Raw genomic sequence first — 10,875 nt, 5'->3', positions numbered from 1 at the left:
AAGCCAAATAGCCGGGTCATTTCAATAGTGCGAGCAGAACACCCAGGAACACAACAGACCCTCATAACTTGGTCTCTGACTGCTGCATCACACACACTCACTTCAAGCAAAGAGGCGTTGCCCGTTCTCGCCTCGGTTTTGCAAGTTTTGTGCGTTCTCCGCCGCCTTTCTTCTTCCGATTAGAAGCACGTCGTCGTCGTTACGCGTCGCGGCCTTTCTTTTCCCGATTACAGCCGCCTCGGTACATATCGCACGTTCTGCACCACGCTGTCAAAAGTCGCATGTTTTGACCACCAGACCACAAGCGCTTGCACTGATGACGTAGGCCAAGAAAAGTGAAAGGCGAGTGCTAAAACCTGCCAGGCCATATCAAAAGTTGCCGAGCGGATTTGGCTGCACAACCTGATCACAAAGGCGTTTCGCAGTAAGGCAGCCGTATTATTTATGCGCTCTCGCGGGTAGGCAAGTACGTGAAGCTCTCGTCGCAGCTTTTTGTTCAGTTTATTATTTGTTTTTTCTTAATGCCACGAAGGCAGGAAGGCTCTCCTCTGTCCTTCTTTGCGCCAGCTCACTACGAATATCCTGGCGTCAAACCTGTCTTCTGTGCGTCAGTAAGCAAAGAAGCCGTACGTGGCTGCGTGACGCGAAAGCAAGGCGGCTTTTTTTCTCCAGTAACGGTTTATTTTCCTTCCTTTTTGTATCACTTATAAAGAAACCACAACTGGGGAAAAAAGGCTCTTTTCATTGCCCTCAAGCAGCCACGTCAGTAAAATTCGTCACGCGTGTTTGTGGGCCACCATATCCTATAGATTACTTTTTTCCTCTTTCGATGACAGCAGCAGCAGGGATGGGCGAAACGCAAAGACGCCCGTGTGCTGTGCGATGTCAGTGAATGTTGAACGCTCCCAGGTGGTCGAAATTATTGGGGAGGCCTCCTCTACGGCGCCTCTTTCTCTCTTCTTTTACTGCCACCTTCCTCCCTTCGCTTATGGCAGATATGTGATACAATTACTGCGCCATTTACTTTCCTCAAAAACCAATTTTCAATGTTTTCCTTTGTTGCTCCGGCTCCTCTTCCTTAGTTTACCCTGGCAGGGACAATGGTATTGAAAATAAATAGCTATCAGGGGCTGATTTTGTGAGGCCTCTTTTTGCATCAGTCGCTTTTGATGATTTTTCTTCGTGTTTTGAAAGGAAACACAAATTGTTTAGTAACATTTGTCCTCGAGTAAAGCAACTTAATCACTAGGAATTAGGAAGATGTCATCGCATCGCATCATCAGTATACGTGTAGTCAACACCATCCAAAGGGAAACGCAACCATTTGCATTGTTTTGTTGCGGTACAAGCCACTAAGGAAAGCAGTTCAGAAAATATAATAATTTGTCTTCCGACGTGTCATCAGCTTTCTACTCCAGAGCATGTGAGGTAACAGATTACTTGGAAGAGAAATTTGACATTATTACGTGGAATTTTTCACATACGGTGCAGCAACAAGACAAAGGCACATGAGAAAATGTTGTGAGGTGAATGTTGACTACGCAAAAATATATTTGGCAGGGAATGCATACTCCGCGCTGCTTGTATACAAGGGAAACTTGAGGCCTTGGGAGCAGTCTTTACGTTCAAAACAACACAGGGAGCATAATTATATGGAATTCAGTGACCGTAATATAGTCCATATTATCCTATCAAGGAAAACCAAATAACTTCTCTCCTTTTAAAGTGCAGCCGTTGACATCAAAAAACAGCAGTCCGTCATTACTTTTCGTTTGTCGTGTAGTCAGAGCGAATGCATCATGCATAAAATACTCTCAAAACTGAAAAAACCCTACTACCACGAGTGAAACAATTATGTACTGTCTATTTCCAGATAAGCAGCATTATTACAGTCGCCACGCGACCGCACAGGAACCGTGCCAGACGCATAGCGCACTGCACGCAACTGACGCGCGAGACCCAACATTCCGCTGCGAGGGGGAAACGGCGGCGCGGGGTAGTACAAAGGGTGTCCCCACCCTTAAAGCGGATGCGAGCGTGCATCAAGGCACCCTAGCACCAACTAATACCCCTGTCACACGGGCACTTGTAAAGCCTTAGAAATTAAGGTCCTTTGCCCCAAAGGCGCGTGACGCGCATCTACACGGCAAAGCGTCGAGACCTTTGCGATAAAGTTCCGTAGCAATAAAGGCGGCCGTCAGCGGCCTTAAAGTTGCTTAAAGGAGCAACCCAGACGGCAGCGCCAGCTAGCGACCTCAAAGAATAAAAAATTGACGCAATTTTTAGTTTTGAAACCGTAAACAATATCTAATTTGTCTTATTCAATGGTTAATTTTGCGTTACAGTGCACTTAACCGTAGAGGAGGCTATGACTAAAGACATCCACACTGCTAAGAAAGGACTTGAACGCTAGCAGCCGCATCGACACACGTGCTTGCGCATCTCGCTTTGCTGTTTTTTCTTCGTTTGCTCTTTGTTGTGTGCGTGTTTTGAGTTTGCTTGTGTGCACAAAGTCACAAGCAACAAAGCACGCTTCTCGAACACAACGAGGAGCCGAACGGAAAAGTGCGCCTAGCGTGGTCGGACCGAGAACGATGAAAAAAAAAAATCTTTGTTTCAAAATATCCGTTTCTCACCGTCAGAACGCTCGTTTATTATCGTGTTAGCTACTTTTTCCAACATAAACGAATGCACTCTTAGCTGAAATGCTACCGTCTGCTTTAATTTCATAATGTTACTAGCGCCGCTTCACACACAGCGGTGACTTTTGGCATTCACGGAGGCCGCGTTCTAGCTCCTTTGGATTTGCCGTGTAGCAGCGTCGCTGCTCCTTTTCGGTTTTCCTCCTTTAGTGCAATAAGACAACTTTACGGCAAAGGCCGTGAAGAAGTCCCGTGTGACAGGGGTATAAAATCCCCTCAATAGAGTAAAAGTAACGACATCTCTCTCCTCCTCCTATTCTGGCGCTCCTTCTCCCGGCTTCTTCCGGACGCCGACGGTGGCGGCATTTAGGCCGGGGGAAGCTAGTAGACGCTCCCAACGCTCGCCTTTTGGCGCGCAGGAGACCAAGCGACCGAATAAATATTGTATTGCGTTTTTTGCCTTGGCTTCGGTCGAACTGATATGATGACATGGAATATCGAAAAATATGTTACTGAAATAACCGCCGCGACCAACACTGCGCTGCTTTATCGAAATTTTTGTCCTGCGATCGCTTTGATTGCGGAGCATACGTTGTAAGTGGCGTGCGCGAGCGAGTTCGCGGCACTGTAGTGAGTATACTCAGCGCGTTGTCTTCCCAACGCTCGCGCTTTGGAGCGCTGTGGACAGTGCGCCCGAATGAATTTTTGTTGCATTTTCTGCCTCTGATTCGGCGATTCGGCCACATGGCATGGGAGATACAAAAATCACTTACCCAATAAACAGCCCCGACCCACGTTGCACTGCTTTATCGGAACTTTTCGTACTGCGATCGCTTTGAACGCGGCGCACACGGTGGAGGTGGAGGTGGAGTGAGCGAGCTCGCAGCACTGTAGTGAATGTCACGGAGTCGTTTTTCAACCGGCGTCTTTTGCCCAATCTTATTAAAAATGTAACTCCGCAAAGAGGAAGTGGGCCGACATGTGACTAGATGTGCGGCCTAGGCTTTATTTGAACGGATGGCGGTTTAATGCTCCTATAATATATTCTCTCAAAGGCGCGTTCGCTCGTGCAACGGGCTATCTATTCAGTGTTTAGTTGATTACTCGTATTCATTTTAATTATTTTAGTGCAGGAAAGCTTGGAGATTACTTCGGAGATACCTCGGACACCTCGCAGGCTACCGTTAAAAATATCCGACTGACGGTAGCCACGTAATGTTTGTAAATATGCATATACGATGCCCTATAGTTGCGCACTGTAACACGGTTGTGATCAGAATTTTGATGTAGGGTTAATAGTTTGTGTTGATTAACATCAACCAAAAAAGGCATTTAAACGCTGTTTCGTGAGCAATTACAGCGCCGCATATGAGTCAATCGAATGCTTCTTGTTTAGGTGATTATCATCTTGGGTCAGCATATGCAATAATGGCTTGCCTTCCATCTTGTACTGAATCTTGCCTTAATTTCTTTAAACCGAAATTCCGAAAGACATGGCTCTCAAACTGGTCTTCGATTAAGTGATCCTAGGACGAATAAAGTAAGATTATGATGACACAACCTTACGAGGAACAATACAAAGCACGAAAAATATAGAGAGCGTGAGCTTTCATAACTTGACAAACACACACAAGTGTTAACACGTCAGCAGGCCCCAAAACGGCCATAAGAGCAATGCCAAAGTCGGACGTTGGAAATCGTCAGTATCAGTGCACGCACCCCTGTGTTGGTGATTGATTTGACACCACCTATCCCCGTTACAGAGTTCCACGCAGCGTGATTTTGGCACGAATTCGCGGCAGCGACGTCGGCCTTGAACCCAAAATGTCTACAAATATGTTTAGCGGAGGTCCGCGCTTGCATTCTCAATTATTATTTACGCAGATATCGAGTATTCAAGCGATAGCTGCGTTACTGTGCCTAGACACAGTAACGCTCGATTTTGGTATGAACCCTGCCTGACAAATACGTTCAGCATAAAAGCTGGACCTGAATCGCAAGCAGCATGAACAGCGGGGGCTTCAACAGCGATAACCACCCTTTTGGCGTCGAGTTCACGAGCGATGGAGTCCAACTGCAACCAAACAAATACGTCCAGAGATGCGCCCAACATGAAAGATAGACCTGAACCGTGAGCAGCATGAACAGCGTAGGCTCAAACAGCAAGAACCGCCCTTTTTACTGTCGAATTCGTGAGCGAAGGAGTCCGTCTGTAACGACACAAATACGGCAAGCAATGCGCGCAGCATAAACGCTAGACCTATATTGCGAGCAGCATGTACAGCTGGTATCAAACAGCGAGAACCGCCTCTTTAGTATGGGGTTCGTAAGCGAAGGAGTCCAACTGCGACAAACATTCCTGCAGCAGTGAGCAATATGAAAGCTAGACCTTCAACGCGAGCAACGTAAACGTGGGGGCTCAAACAATATCAAGCGTAACTTTCGAGTCGAGCCTGCGAACGAGTCTGACTGCAACCACGTGGACACGCCACAAAATGCGCGCAACATCAAAGCTGCCCCTGCAGAAGCTAGCAGAGCTGTCAGGGTGGGCATAAGACAACAAGAAGCACTGCTTTCGTAGCCTACGAGCGAACGAGTCCATCTACAACTATGCCAAACAGCATTTATTGCGAAGAAAGACTACAGTCGCTCGCGCTTCGCACCAAATCAACCGAAAAAAACACGACTGACAACTGAAGAACGGCCACAGACCTCACAAAGTCGCGGATCCAGCCCATTATCGAAGTTTGCCCGGCCGATCCTGTTCAGCCAAATCTTTCGGCGAGCCGCATTGCTTTTTCCGGACGGAATTACAAAAAATCTTTTGCCACTGCCTCCTAGGTTGTTGCATCCATACGCGCAACAGAAGCTTGGCATCACCGCAACGCGTAGACGCCGTCAAAGAAGGAAAAACACTTCCCGCCAAAACTGTTGCACAGAAAGAAAACGAAGCGCGATTATTCCTACCCCCGACAATGGCGCCGGCGCCTGCTGCGGGGCAAAAAAGCGCGCGCCAACACGCGACCACCGCGCCTCGGTCAATGAGAGGCTCGATTATCCGGCGGCGCGCTAGGAGAGGAGGGAAGCCGGAAAGTTCAAAGCTTCGCGTTACTTTTGCTTCATTGAAGGGCTTTAGCACCAACATTTGCTTCGAGGAATCATTTCTAGGGAAGAAAATAAATCAGTCTCGAAACCTTACGGACAAAGGTTGTAGATGGAATATCGGACCACAAAGCTGTACAGCTCACTACTGCAGACGCCGCTTTAGATATGGAACCTAAATGTTCATCCTATCGAAACTTTTCTCGAGGTATAACATTACAAGTATCTCGGACTCTTGATCACTACTGACTTCACTTGGACTAAGCACATTGACTACGTAGTGGTTCATGTTAATCGCAAGTTGTTCTTTCTGAGGAGAGCTTTGGGACTTTCTACTCCTTCTGTCCAACTGCTCGCAGGCAAAACCGCAATTCTGGCGATACTAGACTATGCATGCGTTATTTGAGACAATTTCGCTAAAACTTACACTAATAAGATAGAAATGGTGCAGCTAAAAACAGCTCGCTTCATTTATAATAGATTTGGACGTACGTCAGTGACAGAACTCTTAACTAAAGCAGACTTGTCTCCATTAATGCGAAGAAACCGTGTGTCACGACAAAAATTCCTCTTTCAATTTATTAACGGCCACTATAGGACAGATCTCACGAGAATAATTTCTTTTTCATCTGGTTACGCCACTAGACAGAAACATAGTCGCATATTAACGCCATTTACCACGCGTAATAACCGTTTTAGGTATTCTTTCTTTCCACGAACAGTATTTTTTTGAACGGAATCACCGAACCAATGACCAGGTTTCAAAATTATCTATGTCGACATTGCTTTCCACTATTGTTTAAAAATCGGTTGTGTATGTTTATTTTTCAAAATTTCCAAGCTACGTTATTCTACTTTGTTCTTGTGTTCATTGCCTGTGTTATTACGTTGTGTTATTACCCTGGTAAAGTCCCCAGTGGGGATTGCAGTATAAGCAAAGTAAATATATATAACAATGAAATGTTATAAATGCGGGGCACATATATGCATGCAGTGCGTGCCAGAAGTAAAGTCATAGTGATATTTTAGGGCCCCGCTCGTAACTGTCTCGGTTTTGTCTCACCTATTTAGCTCCAACAGCTCACACACACGTACCCGCACACACACAACAGTATAAGCATCTACCCTCTCCTCCAAAAGTGCCTTGAGAGCTTGTCTTGTGTGTTTATTGCTCAGTAATGTTGCCAGGAGTTGCAGATTAGAAAATATAACTTGCATTTTAAAATGACTGTTAGTGAGGGCGAGGGAGGGCCTGCGGTGTGAGGGTGAGGGCGAGGGAGGGCCAGCAAATTTTTCGAAATGAGGGTGAGAGGGGGCTGCATAACTTTTCAAAATAAGGGCGAGGGTGAGGGAGGGCCATGGATTCAAAAGTGAGGGTGAGTAAGGAAACGTAAAAATGAGGGCATTTGTCCACCTCTGGCAACACCCTTAAGAGAACTTGAGAAGGCCTGAGTACTCCTCCCTTGGCGTCACGAAAAGAGGCCCAGTGTTTCCGCCACTTACGGCGGAGTTGGTGGAATCGCGACTGGGATCGCAGAAATATGCTTCCATTGATCAATCCACACTTTTTCTGCTAAACGCTAGAATAAATAGCAGGCACTTTACAAGGCATTTATTTAAAGCCAATAGCCATTAACCAGCTTTGTAAAGGTTGTTTGTAGGATCTCATGTCAGCAAAACTGTCGCGTTCTCGTCTTTCAGGGTAAACGTTTATCTTTGTGCATTGCTGCAAATAAGTTTACCTATGTTTTACACCTTTACCTTTCTTATTTCCGCACCTACAATTTTATGGAGTGCAGCTATAATGAGAAATGAAACGCATTCAATTAGCTTCACAACTACGTATGTACTGTTTTATTGGGGACAACTGTATTTATTATAATTTTGCTCGCAAGACAAATATATACACTTTTGCCATCCACCTAATTAACACTTAGCAAGCAGGTGTCTTTGCGGATTTCGGACTTCGAACGAAGTTGACGCACCTATTCTCAGTGCTCACAAGTAGTTCCCCCACCGATTCCTGCTGTTTTGCTACAGATGGAATTGAGAAATTGGTGCCGTTTTCATTATCGACGTCTTTACAAAGTGAATTCGTCTCTCTTCCTCGTCAAAAGAACTCTGAGAATGGACTAACTATGCCCCACAGCGCATATAACTGGAAGCCCTACCGATGCGCCCTCGCCATACCGTTCTCCTTCCAAGGCAGCCATCCACCGGTGGGGATCCTTCCGCTCTCACCCCACCCTCTTCCTTTCACGTTAACGAACCTTCCGGGCGGCTTCCCTTTGTAACCACCCTCCGGTTACGCCTTCCTTCGCTCCTGCCCAATCCTCATCCTTCCACAATAACCACTTTCCGCTAACGCCTTCCAACGTTCTCGCCGTACCGCCCTCTTTACGCGCAACCCTCCTCCTCCTTCTAGGGTGCCTGCTCTCCGGGTGGTTTCCATGGCAACCACACACCGGTTGCGCCTTTGTACGCTCTCGCCATGCCCTCCTCCATCTACGGTAACTATCCTCCGGTTGGGGATTCCTCTGCTCTCGCGATAACCTCCTCGTACGGTAGCCACTCTCTGGATGGTTCCGGTGGTAACCACCCTTTGGGTACGGTGGGTGGCTCCAATCACGTCGTAGCCTACTCCCTCCGCGGTAACCACCCTCGAGGTGGTTACCACGGCAACGCACCCACCTTTAACGCCGACGAATACTACTAAGATTATGAAGCCCAGCAACAGGTGCTTAGCAGTTGTCGCTGTAAAGAACCGAACGTTTATAACGCATACATCTGGTGTTTTCACGCGTGACAGGGGGCACTTGCTTTTGTTGGGGCTGGATGTTGTCGGCCATTTCCTCGCACGATGCAGAGTTATCAGTAATGACCGGTGCCAAGAAGCAACCAAGCGAAGCTGGCGGAGACACCTGTGGAAACCACGACAGCGAATAGTCATCCTCTTCTGACCCATGAGTTTGGTCCACGGCAAGGAGCGCGGAGCCATTTGTCAGCCGAACATCAGAGGATAACCTGATGGGCCTGGCGAGCTCGCACGACTGCATACGAGCAACGAGAAAGCAGCTAGTCTTCCTGGCGCATTTTCTGGTGGCGGGGGTGCTGTTGTGCCAGAGCTTTTAAGGCGAAAATCTTTCATGGCTCGTACATGCGGCCATGACGTTGTCCAGTTTCAGGCCATGTCCGCTCTGAAATCGTGTCACACTGAAAAAATCCTTGTGCATGGCGGGATTCGAACCACCATCCTTCCGTTCCGCAGCCGAGCGTGTTAACGACTACGCTACTTCCTGCGAACGCATATGTAGTTCTCCTTACGCAACATTATCTTTCTTTTTCTCTGCCCACACTAATATACAACCATTGTCCGTAAAGTTTCGGGACTGATTTATATTCTTCTCTAGAAAAGATTCCCCACAACAAATGTTGGTGCATATGTGTAGCGCCATCTTTTCGGACTAACATGAGCTATTTATGTTAATTGTTGTGGCAGCGGCTAGATTGCACTACATGTCAAAAATACGTTGTCATTAGTCGTTTGCGCATTCTACTGTGAGTGAATGTGGAGAGATGGACGTCCACCCCGAACAGCATGTAAACATAAAATTCTGTGTGAAGCTTGGGAAGACAGCCACACAGACGTATGAGCTCCTTCGTGACGCTTATGACAACGAGACATTATCGCGGGCGCGAGTTTTCGGGTGGCACAAGAGGTTCGTTTAGGGGAGAACGACGTCGGTGGAAGGCGACAACCTCACGGAATGAAAACTGTGGCTCGGATCAGGGAAAGCCCCGCCGCGGTGGCTCAGTGGTTAGGGCGCTCGACTACTGATCCGGAGTTCCCGGGTTCGAACCCGACCGCGGCGGCTGCGTTTTTATGGAGGAAAAACGCTAAGGCGCCCGTGTGCTGTGCGATGTCAGTGCACGTTAAAGATCCCCAGGTGGTCGAAATTATTCCGGAGCCCTCCACTACGGACCTATTTGTTTCTCTCTTCTTTCACTCCCTCCTTTATCCCTTCCCTTACGGCGCGGTTCAGGTGTCCAACGATATATGAGACAGATACTGCGCCATTTCCTTTCCACCAAAAACCAATTATTATTATTATTATTATTATCAGGGAAATCGTACAGCAAGACCACACCATTACAGTCCGCATGCTATCAGATGCTCTCGACATTAGTAAGACAACATGCCACAAAAATATATCTGCATACAAAACTGACAATAGTGTCCATTTTGAGTAATAGTACGTACTGCAGATATTCCAGCCAGGCGAATGCGAGGTGTTTATGGATTTACAGCACAGTGGATGCAGGAGCAGTCTCCATGGAATAGACACTTAAAATGTGAAATAAATGTGGTTGAATCTACATGATACGAAAAGACAAAATCTCATTTGCATATAGTTAAGTACTTATGATAAAGTTGAGTATTTATGGGTTGGATACACACACCAGTTCAGAACTTTTCATGCACGAAGAGTAACCGATTTCCGGTTATTTTTAATCGCATTTTGAATATCGAACCGTACATAACACACCATTACACAAGCACTTCAGGCATCTCTTCACTCACCGGATTAGAACAGATCCCCTTCACTTACGCCTACTCTGCCACGGTGGCTCAATGGTCATGATGCTCGTCTGCTGACCCAAAAACGCAGGTTCGATCACGGGTTCGGCGGTCGAATTTCGATGGAGACGAAATTCTAGATGCCCGTGTACTGCGCGATGTCAGTGCACGTTAAGAATACCATGTGGCCGAAATCATCCGGAGCCCTTCATTACGGCGTCCCTCAGAGCATGAGTCGCTTTTGGACGTTAAACTCTATAAAACCAAAATCAAACTTATGCTTACATACCGAATAAGAAAAATGTCCTCACTAGGGCTAGTGGTAGACTTGCTCAGCGAAATCATCTAAATGAATGTTGTGAGTTTATGTTCAGTCTGCATGCTATAGCGTCGAGTTTGTTTAGTAAGTGCAAGAAAAAATGTAGGCATACGTCAGCGAGGTCGAACCAGTTTAATTTAAAAGTAATTTCCCAGGATTATCACATGTGTGTCCTGAAAATATGATTTACCAAAAATGAATAGGTGTGGGAGCTTTCAGTTTCCTTGGGCATC

The sequence above is a fragment of the Amblyomma americanum genome, chromosome 4, assembly GCF_052857255.1.
Source record: "Amblyomma americanum isolate KBUSLIRL-KWMA chromosome 4, ASM5285725v1, whole genome shotgun sequence".
Lineage (NCBI taxonomy): Eukaryota > Metazoa > Arthropoda > Arachnida > Ixodida > Ixodidae > Amblyomma > Amblyomma americanum.
Note: the sequence above shows the minus strand (reverse complement) of the source record.